Source organism: Diceros bicornis, chromosome 12 (genome assembly GCF_020826845.1).
Source record: "Diceros bicornis minor isolate mBicDic1 chromosome 12, mDicBic1.mat.cur, whole genome shotgun sequence".
Classification (NCBI taxonomy): domain Eukaryota; kingdom Metazoa; phylum Chordata; class Mammalia; order Perissodactyla; family Rhinocerotidae; genus Diceros; species Diceros bicornis.
The window spans coordinates 29,279,104-29,301,532 of NC_080751.1; the positions used below are offsets into that span (position 1 = coordinate 29,279,104).

The window sequence follows — 22,429 nt, forward strand, 5'->3', positions numbered from 1 at the left end:
TTCCCTAGATTCCCCGTGGAGTTCAGTAATTCCACTTCTGATTCCATTTATTGTTCCCTCTGATATGGACAGGTTTGTTCACAGATCAGTCGTTCACCTTTGTGAAAATCCAAGTTTTGTAGTGTTGGGTCACGAGATTGGGAATTAATAGAAAGTTAGCACTCCTTTGAACTGGCATGTATTAGTTCTGTCACAGGTCATCGGGAGTATATAAAGAGACTTATCTGTTACAATGAGCTCTAGTCTGTTGCTGGAAGATGGAGGGGCATCTGATGAACCATTGCTATATGTTGGTACCACGGTACCAAGTGGAAGAACTCAGCCTCAGGCTGGAAAAATCAAACATGCTGAAGTGGCAAGTGACAGGAAACTGCCCCCTGGCAGGCCTGTGTTGCAATCTGATTCCTGTATACCAGTAAAGAGAGAATTGACATCCTGGCAATAGTGAGTCTTCTTATCTATGAACATGGTATATAAATACTTTTATTTATATCTTCTTTAATTTCTCTCATAATGTTTATATGGGTTTTACATGTTTTTCAGTAGATTTATGCTTAGATATTTGACATAATGATGCTACTGTAAATTGTGTCTTTTTAAATTTTATTTTCTAATTGTAGCCAACAAATAGAAATAAATTATCCAATGACCTTACTGAATACACTTATTAATTATAATAGTTTTTCTGTAATTCGGTTGTTTAATATACACAATTCTCATCTGTGTAAAGTAGACTTTTATGTCTTTTTCTGTAAAACCTATACCTTTTGTAGATACACTTTTTGGGAGAAAAATGACATATGTTGGAATCCTGAACCAAACTTCTGCGTCCTGAGACATGGAAGGAGCCTGGAAGTAAGTAGAACTCGGAGTAAAGTGTAGTGTGTTTCCAGGTGCTGGGTAAGGACCATAGGGAAACATGAGCAATGCATGAGAAACAATACCAGTTTTTCAGAAATGTCACTGTGTGAAGCTTGATGAGGGAAGTTTCATAGATCCCTTCCTTCCTCTTATAGGAACATATTTGATTTAATCAGGTTATAATAGCTAACATTGCTAAAGATTCAATATGTGCCAGACATAAAATATGCTTTAAAATTGAACTCATTTCATCTTCAAAACAATCCAATGAGATAGAAACAACTATTATTCCTCTTTTACAGATAATAAAACATAGACACAGAGAAGTTAAATAACTTTCTCAGATTATACAGTAAGGGGTGACATATGATACAAATTAAGATGTCCTGTTTCTAAAACTTGTGCTCTTAGCCACTGTGCTACACTATTTCAAGTTGATCTTCTGGGTCATAGCTTATTCATGAGGCTATTACATATCTCTCAGTCTACCCTGAGGTGGGTATATCCTATGAATGATAAAATAAAATTCAATACACCACTTAACAGCTAAAGCCTAGGTACAGTGGGCATGTAGGACAAACTCCACTACTTGTCCCTGTATTGGCAGGCTACTTACTTTTCCATTGGTGGTTGTAGTGTTGTTTGGGCCAACATATGACTTGCTTTGTGGCATTGAAGACAAAACTAACAGCAAACCCAGTAGCAGGAATCAGCTGTCAGTATATTTAGAGATATAGCTTCATGAATTTCCTACCACACCTTGTCTTGGAGAATGCGTTTGCCACTTTGGCAAATGTATGACCAGATCCCTATGTCAGGTATGATATGTTGCACAATCCAGGAGCCACCAGTAGATGTCTTCAAACTCACACACAAACCAACTAAAAGAGCCACTTTATCATTCAGTGGCTTCCAAGAGGCTCCTCTGAGTTAAATCTATACTGCTGAATCAATTAATCCAGTTTGTTCCATATTGACTCATAAGCCTTAACCCTGGAAGCCCAGGAATTAGGGGTTTGTAGCATTCTAATTGGCAGAGCTGTCAAACATACTAGGAAGTCAGGAAATATTATTTAGTTCTGTACCTGCTGCCTTGTTGATACCTGCAGTTGGGCATGCAGGGAAGGTTGCCCCAATTATAAAAGAAAGATTAGTTAATTTTGTAAAAATAATGGCCATTTTCACATAGGACTAATATTTCCCATTTCCAACTGTTCGATGACAAGTGGTCCACATGTTAGCTGCTGATAGTCACAGATAAATAAACCAAAGTACCAATAGCCAGCCCAAGATGTTCAAATTTAATCTATTCTAAAATTTTCTTAGGATACACAGTTCTTCTCAAAGCCCATTAAAATTGTACAAGGCGATAGCATAAGGCAACAGCCAAGGCATGGTCCATGGAGACTTAGGGAAGGAGGGAAAAATAAAATACCTCCTTGTTCTTCAGAATGTAGGTATAAAACACCTTACTGTAAAGTATATATTTGCCAAAAAATTGGCTAATTGCAAGCTACAATTCTAAACAGATTTTCCAAAAGTGGACTCGAGAAAGTGAACGAGTTGAGAAGAAGTAATGGCCACATATCCTAATTAAATGTTTTGACAAGATTAACCAATAATGCATTGGCATGCTCCAACGATAAGAAAGCAGATATGGTAAATGATGGCAATGAGTCTCTTCTACTATCACCTGAAAGATAAGCCAGGGCTAATAGAAAAGTGTTAAGTTAGGGGAAAAAACTCTATAAATATCACATAAGAGCAACTCCTTTGAGAAGAAACAGCTAAAAGAATGATCCCTCCAGGGCCGGCCCTGTGGCTTAGCGGTTGAGTGCGCACGGTCCGCTGCTGGCGGCCGGGGGTTCGGATCCCGGGCGCGCACCGATGCACCGCTTCTCTGGCCATGCTGATGCCGTGTCCCACATACAGCAACTAGAAGGATGTGCAACTATGACGTACAACTATCTGGGGGGCTTTGAGGAAAAAAAAGGAGGAGGATTGGCAATGGATGTTAGCTCAGAGCCGGTCTTCCTCAGCAAAAAAAAGAGGAGGATTAGCATGGATGTTAGCTCAGGGCTGATCTTCCTCACAAAAAAAAAAAAAAAAAGAATGATCCCTCCCCCACCTCCCCAAAAACAAAAAGAAAAAATTGACTATACTATCTACTTTGAAATAGCCAAAAATGGTAGAACACTAGCCTGGATTTAAAGGGCAGGACCACACATATGACACATTGCTTTCCCTAAACTCGAGTCCTAGGAGAATATGGAACACCTGTCAAGTATCGGCAACCTGTGATTGGAATGACTGCCTCTGCTTTCTCCTGGAATGTGACAATTAATCCCAAGTGAGAAGGGTTATACTGTACTATTAAAGAAATAGAAATTTTGAGGGTGATATACGGGTAAGAACTCTGAATCTTAAATTAGAAGGGAAGGGAAGGGCATGTAAGTCTGGAAAGCATTTGAGTTAGGAAGAGAGAAGAAGAATATTAGTTGTTTTTTGTTGTTTTTCTTTGTATTTGCAACGTTTTTCTATTGAGTTTGCAACTGTGTTAAGAACCAGACATATGTTTTCTCATTTAATACCAAGATAACTCGGGGAGACACACATTACCATTCCATTTTACAGATCAGTAAACAAATGTTTGGTGACATTAAATCCTTGCCGGAGGTGAACAGTTAGTCAATGAAGGAGCCAGAATTCAAACCTAGTCGCTCTGGCTACAAATGTTGGACTCTTTCATTTGCAACAAGTCGGTTGTATAAAGTTGAATGGGTGACCAAACCACCCCAGGCCTCAGTTTTCTCAACTATACACGTGGATAATAGTACAGATCTGATACTGTTGTTGTGAGAAATATTTGGAGATCCATGGGAAGGACTCAGAACAGGGCTTGTCACAAAGCAGGGCTTGACGCTTGAAAGGTTGGAGCGATGGAGCGCAGTAGAGGACTGTGGTGAAGCCTGAGGCAGATGTTTTATCAAGAGGCGGGGCCGCTGCTGGAACTTCCTATCTGCTCTGTGTCAGGATCATAGACAATGACCTTAATTCCAGGCAGTCATCTTGAAAATGTGCTTGGAATTTCTCACATGAGGAAGAATACAGGAGAATAGACATGCAATAGTGGAAAACCCATGGTGGCTAGGGTAAACAGTCCAGATTACTTCCCTGATTTGGCTCAGCGCCGTCACTCTACAGAAACCATGTTATTAGAGCGCATATCCCCCAGCAATGCTCTCAAACCGGATTATTTACAGCTACTATCCAGCACCACCTACTGGTAAACCGACAGAAAATAAAATGCAAATGATGCACTACTAAAATTGAGCAGATTGGTTTTTAAACGTCAATTTGTGGTAGGGGCACAGTTAAAGGAGACACTGGGCATCCACATAATAGAGTATTACATAAACCTGATTAACAGGGAGAATATGCAGAAACATGGATTTTGGAATAGTGAGTAAAAAATTGATTACAATATTATAAACAAATATGCAAACATCTTCAGGGATTAAGAAGTGGGAGAAAGAGGAAATGTACCCAATTTGATGAATTTAAATTTTTTTCTTTCAAATTTGTTGTTTTGTGCGTTAGCCACAAACATGTCCTTCAAAAGTAACCTGTAATAGATTTGCAACTGTCCCCAAATATGTATTAAATCATAGCGGGGAAAAAGAAATGAAAGTGGTCATGTATTTTGGGGTGCATTATTTTTTCTCTTAAACTGTCTATAATCTTATTTTTTTAACTTTAGAGCCTCGTTTAAATTAAAGATCTAAAACCTAAACCGTGCTAAAGGTATATAATGAAACATAAGTCTCCCTGAACCCCAGGATTGCAATCCCTCTCCCAGATATTGATCAGTTTTATGAGTTCTTGTTTATCTTTTTAAAAATTTCCAATGCATAGACAGCAAGGGTTTGTATATGTATGTGTATGTGTGTCTGTGTGTGCCATGTCTTGGTCAGGAGCCTCTGGGACATCCCCTAGTGCCATGGAATCATTTCAACCTTAGCTAAAAAGTTGGCTAGTACCACTAGATAACAATAAAATAATTTGAATTTAGGCAACAACTCTATATTTAATATATGTTTGTAAGTTTTCAGGATTCATATCAAAAACACTGGTGAATTCTTTAAATTTGATTTTATTTTTATCAAAGATACACTTGCATGGAGTGTAAGAGATAAATAGCTCTACAAGGCTCCTAGCCAAGGCCAGCAGTCCTTTTTATTGTCCTTTGCAACGCACACAAATTCCCATTCCTTAGAGGAAGCCATTTTGACATTGTTAAAACTTTTCTAAATTACTTTCCTTCTTATTTCTACATAGCATGCTTGTGGGCGAATTTCTTATGTACCTAGTCCGTTTTATATAATACCTGTTTCTTTTCTACTGTGTAAGATGAAGATTTAGCTTCTTTAAACTATCCTCCCAAACACGCAGGCATACATTCCCACCTCCAACCAACCCATAGAGTTATTTCATATTTGGCTTGATCAATACTCAGTGTGTACACCATTATTATTATGTAAATATTATTGACAGATGAGACGTATTTATGGCTCCAGAGTACTTGGGCATTGTACTATTTTATTTCTTGTACAAATTTTGCTTTTCTTGGACTTGATAACTGTCTCCTTTTAAACTTTGCTTAGGTTTCTATGTACCTGTCAGTATATCATGCCTAAACTCTCAGACATATGAAAATCTTCTCTTAGTACATTCAAGCACATCAGGTTATCTATCAGTTTCATTTCTTTTCCTTTTTAAACAGCCCTGTTCTCCTATTCTATTTGGGTGCGTGGCCCTCTGGGCCTGCTGCCCAGCTGTCGTCCCGGACATTTTCTATGCCCTTTCCTGTGTGGTATCCGCTGGATTCTGTGTCTTATACTTGGTCTGTGCCTTCATTTGGGGAACGAATTGTTCAGAACCTTCCAAGGAAAAGGTGCTTGGGTGTTTCTATTTGAGATGCGATAACCTGGCTGAAAAAGAACTTCCATGTTGTAAATCATTTTTCCTCAAAACTTTGAAAGCATTATTCTCTTGTTTTTTAGTTTCCAGCATTTTTGTTTTTTTGTTTCTGTTTTGTTTGGAGAATTCTGACGCAATTCTAACTCCTGGTATTTTTACATATGACCTACTGTTTTCTCTTGAAGTGTTTAGGATCATCTCTTTGTACCCAGGTTTCTGAAGTTTATGTGTCTCAATGTGGGTCACTCTTCATTCATTTTGCAAAAAACAGGGTGGATCTTTTTTTGAATTATTTCTTCAACAATTGTATTCCTTAAATTTTATCCTCCTTTTTTCCCCCCTCAGTTTGTAGAATTTCTTTTATTTGTAAATTAAACCTCCTGGGTTAACTTTTGAATTCTCTTCTCTTGAAGTTTCTATTTCTTTATATTTTGGGTCTTTGGAGACTTACTCACTTTCATTTTCCAAAACTTCTGCAATTTTCCTTTCCTATGTCATATTTATTATTTTTTTTCGAGAGCACTCTTGTTCTCTAAATATTCCACTTTTTTTGTTAACTGTCTCTTTTTGCAGTTGCTATGCCCTCTGACGGAGCTGCTGTTCCTTTCCTAGCCGGACCACAAAGGACCCAGATTTCTGAGGACGTGTGGCTATCAGAATAATGCCTACCTCCAACCCTATTCCAGCATCGTATATCGCCTGGAATTGAGAGAATCTATACAGCATCAGTGTGTTTTGTAGCTAAGCCTGCTCACGTTTTTCCCCTTTTGGTCTTTGGAAGCTTCAATAGAAGGCAGCATATAATTTGTGTTTTTATTGCTATCCTGTGCATTTGTGTTCATTTGGGAGGAAATAGTCACTTATTTAGAAGAAGAAGGGCCTTGTTTCTTCTCATTGGAACAAGAAAATTCCTTTTGACCACTTTTGCAATTTTCCGAGTAAGAAGGCAGACGTGTCCTGCCACCCTCTGGAAACTCTTCAGAGTTTGTGTCCTCTGAGGATGTGGCAGACTTTGTGGAGCTGAGGGACATGGGCTCTCTTTCCCTCAGCTTGTCCAACTCAAGGCAATGTACTATTCTAAAACCTGCTCCACTCCGCCACGAGTTACACGCGTTAGCCCAGCGTCAATTTTGTTGCAAGAGATCAAAACCGTACAATCTTATGTGAATCTTTACTTTCAGAGTATTGCGGAATGTCTTCTCATATTATGAGAAACTTCAATTTCCCACAATTTTCAAAATAGAGCTTCGTTCCACAGATTACAGATGGTGAGATCTCCTAGGATTTCAACCCCGGGTGCTATTTTTCTATTTTGGCATTAAACCTGGGAAATGCTTTTTAGACTGTCTTGAGGGGATTTAGAGGAAGGAGAAGGAGTCAATCTTCTATTAAGCTGTTAAGCTGGTTTGTGAATTCTATACCTGTGGTGGCAAAGGAATGAAGAAACCTAGTGCTTCTGACTTTCTTGTTCCTAAAAATAGCTATTGTGTGTGAATAAGAATTTCACAACCCTTAAAGGTAATCTTTCAAAGGGAACTAAAGAAAATGGCAGAAGATTTTCAGACTATGAAAATTAGTTATGCAAAAAACTAATATTAGAACTCTGGACATTGACAAACCACAACATTGCCTGTAATAACTCTTTGGTATCTTTTTATGTTTCCTTCAAAATGCTTTGTAAATTGCCTGTCCCTTCAGACATTATTTTCTTGAAGTAAGAAATCCTCATCTATACTTCCTTTGTTTTGTTGTTTTTTTGTGAGGAAGATCAGCCCTGAGCTAACATCCATGCCAATCCTCCTCTTTTTGCTGAGGAAGACTGGCCCTGAGCTAACATCCGTGCCTATCTTCCTCCACTTTATGTGGGACGCCACCACAGCATGGCCTGACAAGCAGTGCATCAGTGTGTGCCCGGGATCCAAACCCGGGCCGCCAGCAGCAGAGCGTGCGTGCTTAACCGCTACGCCACGGGGCCGGCCCCTATACTTCCTTGAAAAGCTTCATATCACCTAGAACACACTTGGGACACAGTAAATGTTTATGAATTTTTTTAAATTAACTTTTTAGTTATTTTCACCCAAGATAAATAGTAAAGACACCTGCTCTGAAAAGCCCATGGGAACTAACACATTAGTTAATCACTTATGTAAGATGTACTTGTTGAGTGCCCACCATGTGTCAGGTATTACAGTAAGCGTGAGGAGTACAGGAATAAACTACAGAGATGTGGCAAGGCTTTCACTAGGTTATAACAAAGTGGTGAAGCCAGGTGATTAGCAAATAAGCACAAAATATGGGATAAATTGTATAGCGGCAGAATTATAAAGAGTTTAGATGGCATTATAGCTAGGGGTTCTACCCTATTCCAGAGGTGGGGAAAGGAATCCCACCTAAAGCGGCTGTCTTGAATGATGAATAGGAGCTATCTAGAAAAGAAAAGAAATTAGTTTTCCAAGAGAAGGGACTAGCGTGTTTAAAGATCTAGAAAAGAGAGAGGAATAAATTTTAGTGCAGCTAGAACAAAGAAATTTGTGAGGTGGAGAGTGGTGAGAATTAGGGTAGGAAGGTAGGCAGAGATATTATTCAGAAATTTTAAAGGCACATTACGGGTATGGATTTCATTACAAAGACAATAAGGAACCATTTAATAATTTTTAGGGTGGTAATGACACGATTAGATTTACACTTTTGGGAGATCATTTTGGCTGCATATGATAAATGGATTGAAAGGGAACAAAATATTAGAGGCAGGACTTTACATTCCAGTTTTGTCAGAGAAGCTGGCATTAGACTTAACTTATTACCTAAACAACTATAAAACTAGACCAATTATGTGAAGCCAATATTTTTAGGCATTGGATAGCAGTCAGTGTTAAGCTGAGATCATTGAGGGGGAAAAAAAGCACATAATATTAGCTCTTTATTCACCCACTTTATTCTGCCTGAGGCAATGCCCAGTGCATGATACTTGAAAGCATAAAGAGGAATTCTTACCGAGTAGAGTAAAACACAGTCTGGTGTTTGGGGGCTGCTAATATGACTGGAATTTGTGAGGCATGTTGACAAGTTGGGGATAACCATAGAGAAAGATCCCTGGAAATTTGCAAGAGGGTTCTCTTCTGATCCTTGGGATGCAAGGTGAAATTCCACAAGGCATAATACCATGGAACTGCTTGACGAGGGGCTGACAGCTGAGTAGAGATTTTTGATCACACAAAGATCATGGAATGCTGGCAAGATGTTGAGTTCTGACCCAACTAGAGTCCATACAGCTTAATAATTAAGCCAGGCATTCAGTTGAGACCCCAAAATAGCAAAGATCACTCTCTAAGTCTACTTTATACTTATTTTAACGAGTTCTTGGCCCTAGAACTAAGAACAAAATTGAAATAAACTCACCCTTAGAAAGCCAAAAACTAAGTCTAAACAGGACAAAATGGTCCACCTGTAATTTAACTGCCTCCAAAGCAGGATAGAATATAATCCAGTCTCCACAACATATCATCTACAATGTCCAGCATATAATAATAGAAAATACTAGTCAAGCAAAATCAGGAGAAGCAACACCCATTACAATTTCCAAAAGAGAAAAGAGCTTATAGGAGCAGACCCACAGATGAACCAGATATTAGAATTATTAGACAATGATTTTAAAATACCTATTGCAAATATGTTAAGAAATTTAGAGATGAAGAACTAAGTAATTGGATGAAGATACTTCAGCAGAGATAGAAAGTTACTCCTAAAAAGAAATTCTTCCAAATATTTAAGGAAGAAAATGCCAATATTATCTAATATATTTCAGAAAATAGAGGAAGAAAAGACAATCCACATTTATTTTATGAGACCAGTGTAACTTTGACAAAGACATTAAAAGAAAAGAAAATTATAAACCAATATCCTTCATTCCAAAGATCCTTAATAAATACTAGCAAATTAAATCTAATAATATATTCTAAAATATCACGATAAATAAATTTTATCCTAGAAAAGCAGGGTTAGCTTAACATTCATGACTCAGTCCTCATAATTTACTACAATAACAGTAAAGGGGAAAACATGATCATCTCAATAGATTAAGAAAAATGATTTAGTTAAAATTCAAAACCAGGTAAAGTAAAAATTATTTCACCAAACAAAGAACAGAAAGGAACTTTCACAAATTGACAAAGGACATTTGTAGAAAACGGACAGGTAATATTATATTTAAAGATGAAATAGTAAATCATTTTCCTGTAATATGTGGAAAGGAAAAAAAAGTACTCTCTCAACACCACATTGTCCTGAAGATCCTAGCTAGTATAGTTAGTGGGAAAAAAGAAAAGAAAAGGAGAGAGAGAGAGAAAACAAAAAAAAATAAAAGGAATATATAAATAAAAGGCATAATAAAACTATATTTATTTTTAGGATGATATAATTGTGGGTATCAAAAATGCAAGGCAAAGCCATCTATAAAGAAATTAGCAGAAATAATAATTTATCAAGATTGCTAGATTAAAAAGTTAATATACAAATATGAATGGCATTTCTATAGAGTGCCCCCCCCACTCAAAAAAAAAAAACACCCTGGAAAACCAAATTCAAAAATGATTTATAAGACTTTCAAAAATTAGAAATGTAGGAATAAATGTAACAAATGTGTAAAAACGTCACACTGAAAACTACACAACATTGCTGATGGAAGTTAAAGAAGTTCAATATAGGGCCGGCCCTGTGGCTTAGCGGTTAAGTGCGGGCACTCTGCTACTGGCAGCCCAGGTTTGGATCCCCAGCACGCACCAACGCACCACGTCTCCAGCCATGCTGAGGCTGCGTCCCACATACAGCAACTAGAAGGATGTGCAACTATGACATACAACTATCTACTGGGGCTTTGTGGGAAAAAAAAAAGGAGGAGGATTGGCAATGGGTGTTAGCTCAGGGCAGGTCTTCCTCAGCAAAAAGAGGAGGATTAGCACGGATGTTAGCTCAGGGCTCATCTTCCTCACACACACACACAAAAAAGTTCAAAATAAATGGAAAAATATGCTAATTAATGGATTGGAAAACTTAATTTTATTAAGATGTTATTTCTCCTAAATTAATCCAAGCTTTCAATGCAATTCTAAGCAAAATAACAGCAGAATTTTCTATAGAAATTGATTCATAGAATTCTAAAATTTATGTGGAAATGAAATCCACATTATATTCACCTTGACTAATCAAAACAATTTTGAAAAAGAAATACAAATTTGGAAGATTTTACTACTGAATTTCAATACATATTGCAAAACTAGAATAATTAAGACATGATATTGGAGTTAGGATAAAAAAAATATATCAGGGGCACAAAATAGACATTCTAAATCTAGATCCACACATATGCAATCAATTGATTTTTGTCAAAAGAGTCAAACAAATTTAATTTGAGAAAGAGATTCTTTTAAGCAAAAAGTGCTGGAACAACTAGATAATCATATGAGAAAATGAATATTGATTCTCTCCTCACACACACAAACAGTAATTGGAGGTGGCTCATAGACCTAAATGTAAAATTTAAATTTATATATCAAGAAGAAAATATTTTCACGTGTTTGGGGTTAGGCAAAGATTTCCTAGACTCAAGAAGCACTAATCATAAAAGAAAAAAATGGTAAATTGGGTTTCACTAATATTGAAAATTTTCGCTTATCACAAAAACAATATTAAGAAAGTGGAAATCAAGCCACCGACTGGGAGGAAATGTTCTTAAAACATGTATCTAACAAAATGCCCATATTAAGATTATACGAAGAATACCTGCAACTTAATAATGAAAGGAAAAGTAACACAATTAAAGCATGGGAAAAAGATTTGAGCAGTTATTTCACCAAATCTTATATAAGAATATCCACCCAGCATATGAAAATGTGCTAGCTGCCACTGGATCACTGGGAAAATGCAAAATGAAATTACAATGTGATGTGACTATATCCTCACTAGAATGGCTTAAAGGAAATATAGTAAAATACTAAACACTGGTGAGGACATGGAGCAACTAGAACACATCTGTATTGTTGGTAGTAATGGGAAATAGTATAACCACCTTGGAAAATATTCAGCAATGTCTTATAAAGTTAAATATCTTCCCAAATACCCTCAGCATTTCTTCTTCTTGGTATATGTATTTTTTTTTTAAATGAATGTATGTGTTCATAAAAAACCATGCAGAAGAATATTCATAACATCTGTGACCATAAGAACCAAACACTGGTGGGCCGGCCCCATGGCATAGTGGTTAAGTGCACGCGCTCCGCTGCTGGCGGCCCAGGTTCGGATCCCGGGCACACACCGATTCACCGCTTGTCAGGCCATGCTGTGGTGGCGTCCCATATAAAGTGGAGGAAGATCAGCACGGATGTTAGCCCAGGGCCAGTCTTCCTTAGCAAAAAGAGAAGGATTGGCATGGATGTTAGCTCAGGGCTGATCTTCCTCAAAAAAAAAAAAGAAAAAAAAAAGAACTAAACACTAGAAATAACCCCAGTATTTATCAACATGAGAAAGGGTAAACTAACTGTGATATATTCAGACAATGAATACTTTTCAGCAATAAAAAGAACAAACTACCAATAAATGTAATAACGTGGATGATTCTCACAGAATTTACTTGAGCAAAAGAAACCAATCACAGAAGACTGCATACTCTATAATTCCATTTATGTAAACCTCAAGCATAGTCAAAATATTCTAAGGTAATAGAAATCAGAAAGGTGTTTGTCTGCAGAGTAGACCAATGGAATGGCTAGAATAGGGCATAAGGAATTTTCTGGGGTGAGGGAAATGTTCTATAATCTGCATTGGCCTATATGGCAGCAACTAGACACGTGACTATAGAGCACTTGAAATATGGCTAGTCCTAATTGAGATGCGCTGTAAGTGAAAAATACATATTGGATTTCAAAGACTTGGTATAAAAAAAGAGTATAAAATATCTCAGTACAGTTTAATTGATTGCGTGCTGAAATGACAACATTTTGGATATATTGTGTTAAATAAAATGTTATTAAGTTAATTTCATCTGTTTCCTTTTTTATTTTTGTGAGGAAAACCAGCCCTGAGCTAACATCTGCCAATCCTCCTCCTTTTGCTGAGGAAGGCTGGCCCTGGGCTAACATCGGTGCCCATCTTCCTCCACTTTATGTGGGACACCGACACAGCATGGCTTGACAAGCAGTGCGTCGGTGTGCTCCCGGGATCCGAACCGGCGAACCCCGGGCCGCCGCAACGGAGCACGCACACTTCACCGCTTGCACCACCAGGCCGGCCCCCTCCGGTTTTTACTTTTTAATGTAACTACAAGAAAATTTTAAAATTACATATGAAACTTACATTGTGTTTCCTTTTGACACACTGTTCTGTATCTTCATCTGGGGTTATATGTATCTTTACATCTGTCAAAATGCTTCGAGATATACACTTAATATTTGTATATTTCACTGCAGGTAAATGAATATCAAAAAGATACTGTTAGCATAGAAAAAAGGAAGAAAAGTTAGTTAGCGGAATAATGCTGAAATCCAGGCGAAAGATGATGGTGGCCTGCACCACTGTGGTAGTAATGGGAATGGAAAATTCGTGGAGATTTAAGAAACATTCAGAATGTACTATTAATAGACTTCATGATTCATTTGATGCTGGTGTCTAAGATGGCACATCCAGGAATTATTCCCATCGCCAAACAAAGTAAAGGCAAATAAAATGTTTTGTTAGAACTAATGAGTGGGTATGAAGAGTCCACAGAGCTGGGTCTCATGTGAGAGACAGCTGGTCACTCCATCTACAGTAAGAAATATATCAACTGTTTCTCTGCTCTGTACAGACATCAGAAAAATCCCAAATGAGAGGGATGGAGATGAGGCTGGAGGAAGCCACAGGCAGAAGGAAGGGGGTGAGGGGAAATGGGTGGTCACTGTGGAAATGAACGTCCTCTTGCACCCCAGCCTACACATATGCTTCTCTGTTCGAGTGAACCCAGGTCTGTGCCATCTTTGCCTATTTGTAGCAGCCCTTTGGGTAGGAATCAGATCTTGTCTGTTTAAGCAGGCTTTTGCCATATATTAGGCCTTGATTGCTCTCGCTACCAAATGGAAAACAAACAAACAGCTAATACATCCTCTTTCTCATCTCAGTTTCTGCTCTAACAAACTTATCCTACTTGACTAAAGAAAGGATGAAATTATTTTATTGTACAGGGAGTCTTACATCACTGGTTGACTGACAAGTGGAGCCATTCTTCTGCTATAGTGAGAAGGGGAGGCTCTTAGGACCTTTGCAGAAAATTCAGCCATGTAAACATGCTCTTTCTTGAAAGTGAGTCTCTTCAAAGCAGTTTGCTCTTAGTTGTATGGGAGCAGGTGAGGTCTTGTCTCATTTGTAAATGATTCTTTTGCTTTCCATGATATAAAAAATCCCCCATCATGAATTATACAACCTTTAGGTATTAATGGATTCTTCAGTTGAATCTCATTTATTTAATCTTATGCTCACCTCTTCCCATAATCCTTAAATGATGTTTCTTTAGAGTTTTACACTTCTTTTATGTGTGGCATCATAAATAAATTAAAGAAAAATATAAATTACCTAATGAATGATTGTCTAACTGCTACATTGTCAGTCTTTTCCTGGTTTACATTTTACATATAAATTGAGAATATTCTATAATGTTTCTAGAAGGATTAACTTTAAACTAGATTTTTCATTAAAAATCACATTATTGCTGATTCGTTTTTATTTTTCAGAATTACCTAAGTGGAAAATTCATAGTTTGAAAATATACTGAATCTTTGTTCAAGCCACCAAATTTATTTTTAGCGTGGAAGGGGACCAGAACTAATGATCAGCATCATTAGATACTGAAGATCCACAGAACTGAAAATCTTCATACGTATGAAATAAAAGTCTTCCCAATAAAGTAAATAATATAAGACATCTTACACAAAGAAAACCACTTGTGAACTATAATGATGTCCCTGACATGTAAAATAAGTGCCTGTATGCATAACCAGGTCTTAGCTAATTATGAGTCATGAGGAGACACTATAATAAGAAAATTCGTATATACCTGGTAAGCTTTTGTTAGCCACTGTATCAATCATTGTAACAAACCTTTTCACCAGCCAAGTTCTTCCTATTTTTATCCCCTTCATTATTTTTGGTGGAGAGTCTAATGAGCAGTGAAATGTCCAGAATGTAGGAAGCAGGAGGAAGTAAAAGTACTTAAGAAGTCAGCATGGGAAAGTCAGTTTCTCTTAATGTTTTCGGAAACAAACCAAAAGAGCCAGTTACAGAAAGGATACAATTTTCATCACAATGACTTATAAGGATTCACTATAATGTAATTTACAACTCTTTTTCCAGAAATAGGTAAAGAAAAACATTCAGGTTACCTAAGGTTAGCCCTTAGGTGAAGAAAAACCATTTTACCTCTTGCACTAAATTTACCTTCAGCTAAATCACTAGATAATATCCAAGAAAAAGGACAATGGTATCTGCGTTGTTACACTACCAGGACATAGGGGATCTGGATAACTTAAAAACAAACAAACAAAAAAAGCTCAAACAGCTGGAGGATGAAGAATTCTTCTGGCCAGGAACCATCTCTGGAGATTTAATGATAAACCTCTTGCCATGAGGCTAAGGCAGTGTCACAGCCTTCTGATGCAGATGTAGAAGCTCTCATTGAGATTTAAAAGCCCCAAATATAATAACAATATAGATTTTCTCCCCAGCTGAGTCCACCTCCCATATCCATGACAATTCACATAACGAAAAAGGGCAGGAAGGTTCTCAACAGTCTTTTTCCGGGACTCTTCTTCTGTTTAATAGGTCTTGACAAGGAAACTCAGAGTCCTATGTTGTATATCCCAAGTTCTACAGTATATGCTATACATATCAGATAGCTGATGCAATATCCCTAGCCTTTTTTTAATATGTACTTCTGCTTACAGACCTTGTCACAGGTCCCAACTAAATTGTTTCCAGCCTTGAAGGGATATCTTCCAAAGAAAATCTTTAGGAAAACAGAAAGTGTAAAAGAACAGCAAAGTTATTACACAAATATAAGGTCATTCAAATCTTTCCTGCTTGGAAGAGACAGGGTATGAAAGTGAGAGAAGGAAGATATATGTACTTTTCCAGCACATCTCAGATCATTTCAAATCTTTTTTCAAGAATAGCACTCTATGATGTTCAACATACATCCCCTTTTGCCAAACCAAAAGAGGCCTCCATTTTTTGCTCTGTGCTTAGACTTTTATTTCTTTTGGGTAGCTTCAGATGCTTAGGCAGTCATCTCTAACCTAAAGAAGTACATAGTCACCCTTCTTGGCTGCCTCAATGATTTAATGTATAGCCAAGGAGGTTGGTTAGGAGTACCAGAGCCTTCTCCAAAATGCCTCCCCACCCCACTGGTCTCCTCCTCATTCAGACAAAGTCTTATGAAATTTCAAAATATTTAGGGACATGATTTTGTGGAGTAGATTTAATGCCCTACAGTAAAATTAGAAAATAAACAGAAGTTCAGAGCAGTATAAAGAGACATGGCGCACGTGTTAACAAGTTTAAAAGAATAGAAATCATACAAAGTATGCTCTTAAGACCATAATAGAATTAAACTAGAAACCACAGTAAAACGGGCTAGAAAATCTCAAAATATTTGGACATTAAACAACATACTTCTAAATAACACATGCGTCAAAGACGTTTCAAGATAAATTAAAAAAATAATTTGAACTAAAGGAAAATGAAAATACAACTTATCAAAATTTGTGAGATACAGTAAAAGCAATGCTTAGAGGGAAATTTATAGCATTGAATGTGTATATTAGAAAAGAAGAAAGATCTAAAATGAATAATCTAAGGTTCAACTTTAGGAACGTGAAAAAGAACAAATTAAATCCAAAGACAGCAGAAGAAGAGAAATAATACAAATTAGAGCAGAAATCAATAACATTGAAAACAAGAAATTAATAGAGAAAATTTTAAAAACCAAAAGCTGCTTCTTTGAAAACATCAATAAAATTGGCAAACTTCTAGCTGGGCTTACTAAAAAAAACAGGTGAAAAGTCATAAATGACTAATATCAGAAATCAAAACTAGGCCATCACTACTGATTCCATGGATGTGAAAAAGATAATAAAGGAATATTATGAAGACTTCTATTAACCAAAATTTGATAACTTAGATGAAATAGACCAATTCCTTGAAAGATAAAATCTACCAAAAATCACACAAGGAGAAATTGATAATCTGTACAGGCATTTATCTATTAAAGAAATTAAATCAACAATTAACAGCCTTCCAAAACAAATCACCAGACAAAGATAGGTTCTTTGGTGAATTCTACCAAGCATTTAAGGAAGAGATTATAACAATTCTTTCCAATCTCTTCCTGAAAATAGAAGTAGAGGAAACAATTCATTCTATGATGCCAGCGTTACACAAATATGAAAACCAGAAAAGCTATTATAAGAAATAAAAATTATAAACCCATATCTCTTATAGACATAGATGCAAAAATCCTCAACAAAATATTAGCAAATTGGGTGTTGGCCCAGTGGTGTAGTGGTTAAGTGTTGTCGGGGGAAGAGGGAGAATCTCCCTCTGCCCTTTCCCTTAAGGTTCTTCTGGCTGGCCAAATAATCAACAAGACAGGTTAGCAGGAGAAAATAATACCAAGTTTAATAACATGTATACATGGGAGAAGCTCAGAAATGAGCAACTCATCCCTCTGTCTAAGCTGCTTGCTTAAGTATTGCAGCTAAAGGCGAGGAGCGTGTTGGGGGTGGGTAGTGGCCTGGGACTTCAGAGGGCAGGAGGACAATTCTTTTCGGGGTCATCTATAGATAATGTGGTCAGGGAGAGACAGAGTTTTTGATAAAAGGGGCTTGGTGCTCCTCCCATTGTAACATCTATTTTACATTATCTTTATAGCCATCATGATAGAAGATCTGTTCCAGGAAGGAGCCACCATGTCAAATTCTTTAGGCAGTTAGTGGGAGAGGTCAAATGTCCTTCAGAGAAAACAATCAAGGTAAAGGGATAGATTTCAGGGTGGCCAAATCTTGATCTCCCACAGTGTGCATTCCACTTTAGTGGCCTGGTGTTCGCTGGTTTGAATCCTTGGGCGCGGACCTACTCACCACTCAAGCCATGCTGAGGCGGCATCCCACATAGAAGTTATATATCATACAACTAGGATATACAACTATGTACTGGGACTTTGGGGAGAAAAAAGAGGAAGATTGACAACAGATGTTAGCTCAGGGCCAATCTTCCTCAAAAAAAAAATAAATAAAAATTAGCAAATCGAATCCAACAATGTATAAAAAAATTCTACACCATGACCAAGTGAGATTTATTCCAAGTATGCAAGGCTTGATCAATGTTCAAAAATTAATTAATAAAATCCATCAAAATCAACAGGCTAAAGAAGAAAAATCATATGATCATATCAATAGATATAGAAAAAGCACTTAACAAAATCCAACACCCATTCACGATAAAAACCAAACATCCCTTCCAGAAAAGAGGGAATCGTAGGACATCAGATGAAGCATGGGTGTTAGGAATCTGAGTAGATCTCTGAAGTACACTGGACTCTCCCCAACACTAAAGAACTGAAAGAGATTTTAAAAACGGCACCCACAAACTAAGAATATAAAGGAGAATCCAAATTAGAAATTGCAGGGCAAAAAGGATCAAACTGAATATAAAGCAAGATCTGAGACTTGAGATCAAAGCATCTGGAATAGTCATTCTTTTTAATTTTAACCGTTCTCACAGGTGGTAGTGGTATTTCATGGTGCTTTTAATTTGTATTTCCCTAATTACTAACGATGTTGAACATCTCTTCATGTGTTTCTTTGCCTTTTGTATATCTTCTTTGATGAGGTGTCTATTAAAATCTTTTGGCCATTTTCCCTTTTATTTTTTTTACCCATTTATTTATTTTTATTTCCCATTTACTTTTATATTAAACGGCATTAACTTATTGTAGAAACTGGGTTAGTTTTCTTCTAAATGTCCTACACTCTGAATTTGTTTGCCCCCACACCATTTAACATATCCCTTTATTCACTGTGTTTCCTATAAAGCGAGATTATCCCAGAAGGCTTGATTAGTTTTAGGATCAATTTTTGGGCAAGAACACTTTTCTATCGGTGCTTTGTGCTTCACATGGAATCACATCAGGAGATTGTCACATTTTTGATAGTACTTATGTTGATCAATGGAGCCAGTCTTTGTAAAATTCTCCATCAATTTTTTAACTGCTTGCTGACTGAATCAATTACTTTATTAAAGTTTGCAAAGTGTGATTTTTACAATTTCTTTCACATTTACTAGTAGGAATTCTTCTGTAAAGAAGTTTTTTCTTCATTAATAGTTTATACAAGGAAAGATAGGATAAATGCTTATTTATTTCCTTTTAATTTATAATTTTCATACTAAGGTGTTGGTGCCCTAGTTATTTCCAAAGTTCTTAATTGTTGCATTGTTTTTAGCTGGATTTTTGTGTTTAAAATTGAGTATCAACACAAATGGATGTTTTTTAAAAAAATATATTTAGTGAATTTCAATTAAATGCATTCATTATTTTTTGCTGCTCAAATTGTCCCATCTTTAGTACAAGGGAGTCCTTCATATTGGTTGCTCTGTGTTGATAACGTTGTCAAGCAAATGGCGCTTGTTATCACCTCCAGGGAAGGAGTTCTCCTCCACCAGGAGCAGCAACCCAGCATGTCAACCCACTCCATGGTTCAGGATCACCAGGAAAGATATGACTCACATGGGTCTTACAGTGAAACAACACTTTACACACATAGAGAAGAGACAGAGCAAGATGAGCTTCAATAGTAGGCATTGGTCCCCCATAGCCAGTAGATCTCATCCCAGAGCTGACACAAGGTGGTGATCCGCATACACACCTCTTGTGCTGTGAAGGACATCATTCCGTCCCCGCCACCCTTCCACCCCCAGGAACGGATGTTGTAGGGGGTTGGCCAGGTGCCATATGATGCACATGCTCAAGCAGGAGAAAGGAGCATACAAGGAGTCTGAAACAGGGAAAGATATTCCCCATGCAAGGCGATAAGCCTGCACAGACTGTGAAGGCTCCTTTTCTCTTGGTAAGGAAGCGTTCTGGGTCCAAGGCCCATTCTTATGTGGCCGAGCGGGGGTCGAAAGACTGCCTTTCCCAATAGACTTCCTTACTTTGTCGAACAACAAAATACCCTGGATCATCTTGATGCTTCCTGCTCCTGGCATGGAATCAGACTTTCCTCAAAGAAGTCCTGGAGGGGAAGGTTATTTATTGTGCTAGATTTCCTCATTGTTATAGATCATTATTGCCTCTCAGCCTTTTCAATAACATAATTTGAAAGGAAAAATATCAAACTCTTTTTGATATATCCAACTCAAATTTAACATTACATAACTTCATTTTATTTTATGCTTTTATCTTTTTTTCTTATACCGAATACTTTGGCTTCTAACAACATTAACATCCTTTTTTTCTCCCTTACATTTCATTATATTCAAAGTATTTTCAAAATAATAAAATATTATTACAAATAGACTGCTTGATGAAGTTTAAGATTTCTTTGCAGCTCTCTTTTCCCTTAAAATATATTTCCTAAGGTTGTGTTCTGAACCCACTTAAAAAAGTCTTTTTCTTTGTGTCATTATGTTATCAACTTGATTTACAATTAGATCCACTTGTTTCTGTTTGATTTCAATTTTTAGGAATTGATTTTTTAAAAAACCTTTATAACCAAAAACATATATTGTTTTATCCAGAAAAGTCTCACTTTTATCACCATCTTCTTCATCTATTCCTTCCCTCCCCCGTAGGTATCTATTTTTATTAGTTTTTGGTTTATCCTTCTAATGTCTCTTTTTATAAATATAATAAATTTTATTTTTATAAATATAATAGTCACATAGAATGATGACATGAAATAGAGAAAATTCTGTCCCTTGCCACAATACATTAACAATACATCAATATATCTTGGGCATTTCTGCATACTAGTGTATAGAGATTTTCTTCATACCTTTTATGACTGCATAGTATTCCATTGTGTATATGTATTATAATTTAATTATGTAGAGTTCTGTTGTTAGATCCTCGTTTTGGGTACAATCATTGGCTATCAATGCCAGTATCAGACTTACCCTCTCCCACTGTTTCAACCTATAAAAGTTGGAAAAAATATACATTTATGAGTCATTGAATTTCCTTTTTTTATAAAATGTCTTTCATACATTTTTTAAATCAAGTTGCATTGGGACATTTGCAACAAATATACATCTGAAGTGCCACGACGAGTAGAACCAGTGGTGTATTTGTAAATTTTTAACAGCATTCCAGGAAAAAAATTAAACATACTTGATTTGTCATATCTGTGGATTTCCATGTTGTAAATACTCCCACCATGGCTAATTTCAAGCTACCAATGTGAAGTCACTGAAAGTGGAGTTGGGAAGAGATGTGCACAAACCCAACCTGAGAATAGGCAGCTCCAACATACTGCTTAGTAGAACCCACAAGTGCTGTGAGAAGGTGAGGTGGATCTGTTTCATTTGTCCTTCTAGATCCACTCTCCACCTTTTACCACACTGCCCTGAAGGCTGAGTTGCATGAATGGCATGAGCAGACTTCCTTGCCCAATCATCCTCCCTGGCTCATGGCTGTGTTCAGCAGTGGTGAGCAATGACAGGGACCAGAGGAAAGGCAGAGATGGAGATTGGGTTTATATTCCCAGTTTCTCCCCTATGAAGTCATCTCTGTCTGTCTGGGTCACTTAACAGTGTCCTACTAGGTAGGTGGCACTACTTTCTATGTCTCTCTCTCTCACTCTCTCTATCTCTTTCTCCCCAGGTTCTAGTTACTGATCCTTCCCCCTCCTCTTTCAGGCTAAAGAGCTAGAAGTGCCCCTGCTCTTCCTAGCTGCACTATTCCTTATAGTTTCCACGCTCTGTCAAAACATTGCAAGTTGTCTTTTTAAACAATCGTTATATTCCTGAAGTTGAATGTGCTGTCATTTTCCTACTAGCAGCATCCTTCCTGTTATAGAAGTAATAAAGAAAATGATCAGTATAAGCCTTAAGATGAATATTTAGTAAAGTATTAGGTGTATAACCCCCTTGTCTCCAATAACATTGTGAATTTATTTATATTTGGTAACTTGCCCCATACCTCTGTTAGAACATATTATTCCTATAATGCTGTAGATATTGTACTGCTCGATAAATAAAATGAATTTAATATCCTTTTTTAACCCAAAGAAACCAATGTACTTTTTTTAAAAATGGTATTTTTCCTGCTTAGAAAGAAATTAAGCAAATGAAAAATTATACCTGTGGGGTGTGTGTGTGTTTCTTAAGGAACTGGTCAGATAAAGAGCAAGAAATTTAGCTTAATGGATAGAGTACTGATTTTAATAAGTCAGTTATTACTATTGATGTTTTCTGTAAAATATTGACTTTAAAACAATTATAGAACTCTTCCGTGAAACAAAGTCCCTTCCTTAAAAGGGGTAGAATACATTGCCTATTCTCTACCAGCCAG

At 36.9% G+C, this 22,429-nt stretch overlaps 1 pseudogene; it reads left to right on the forward strand.

Annotated features, from left to right (window-relative positions):
• Positions 1-232: 232 nt before the first annotated feature.
• LOC131412287 (proteasome maturation protein-like) overlaps positions 233-22,429 on the forward strand; it is a 120,815-nt pseudogene continuing 98,618 nt past the window's right edge.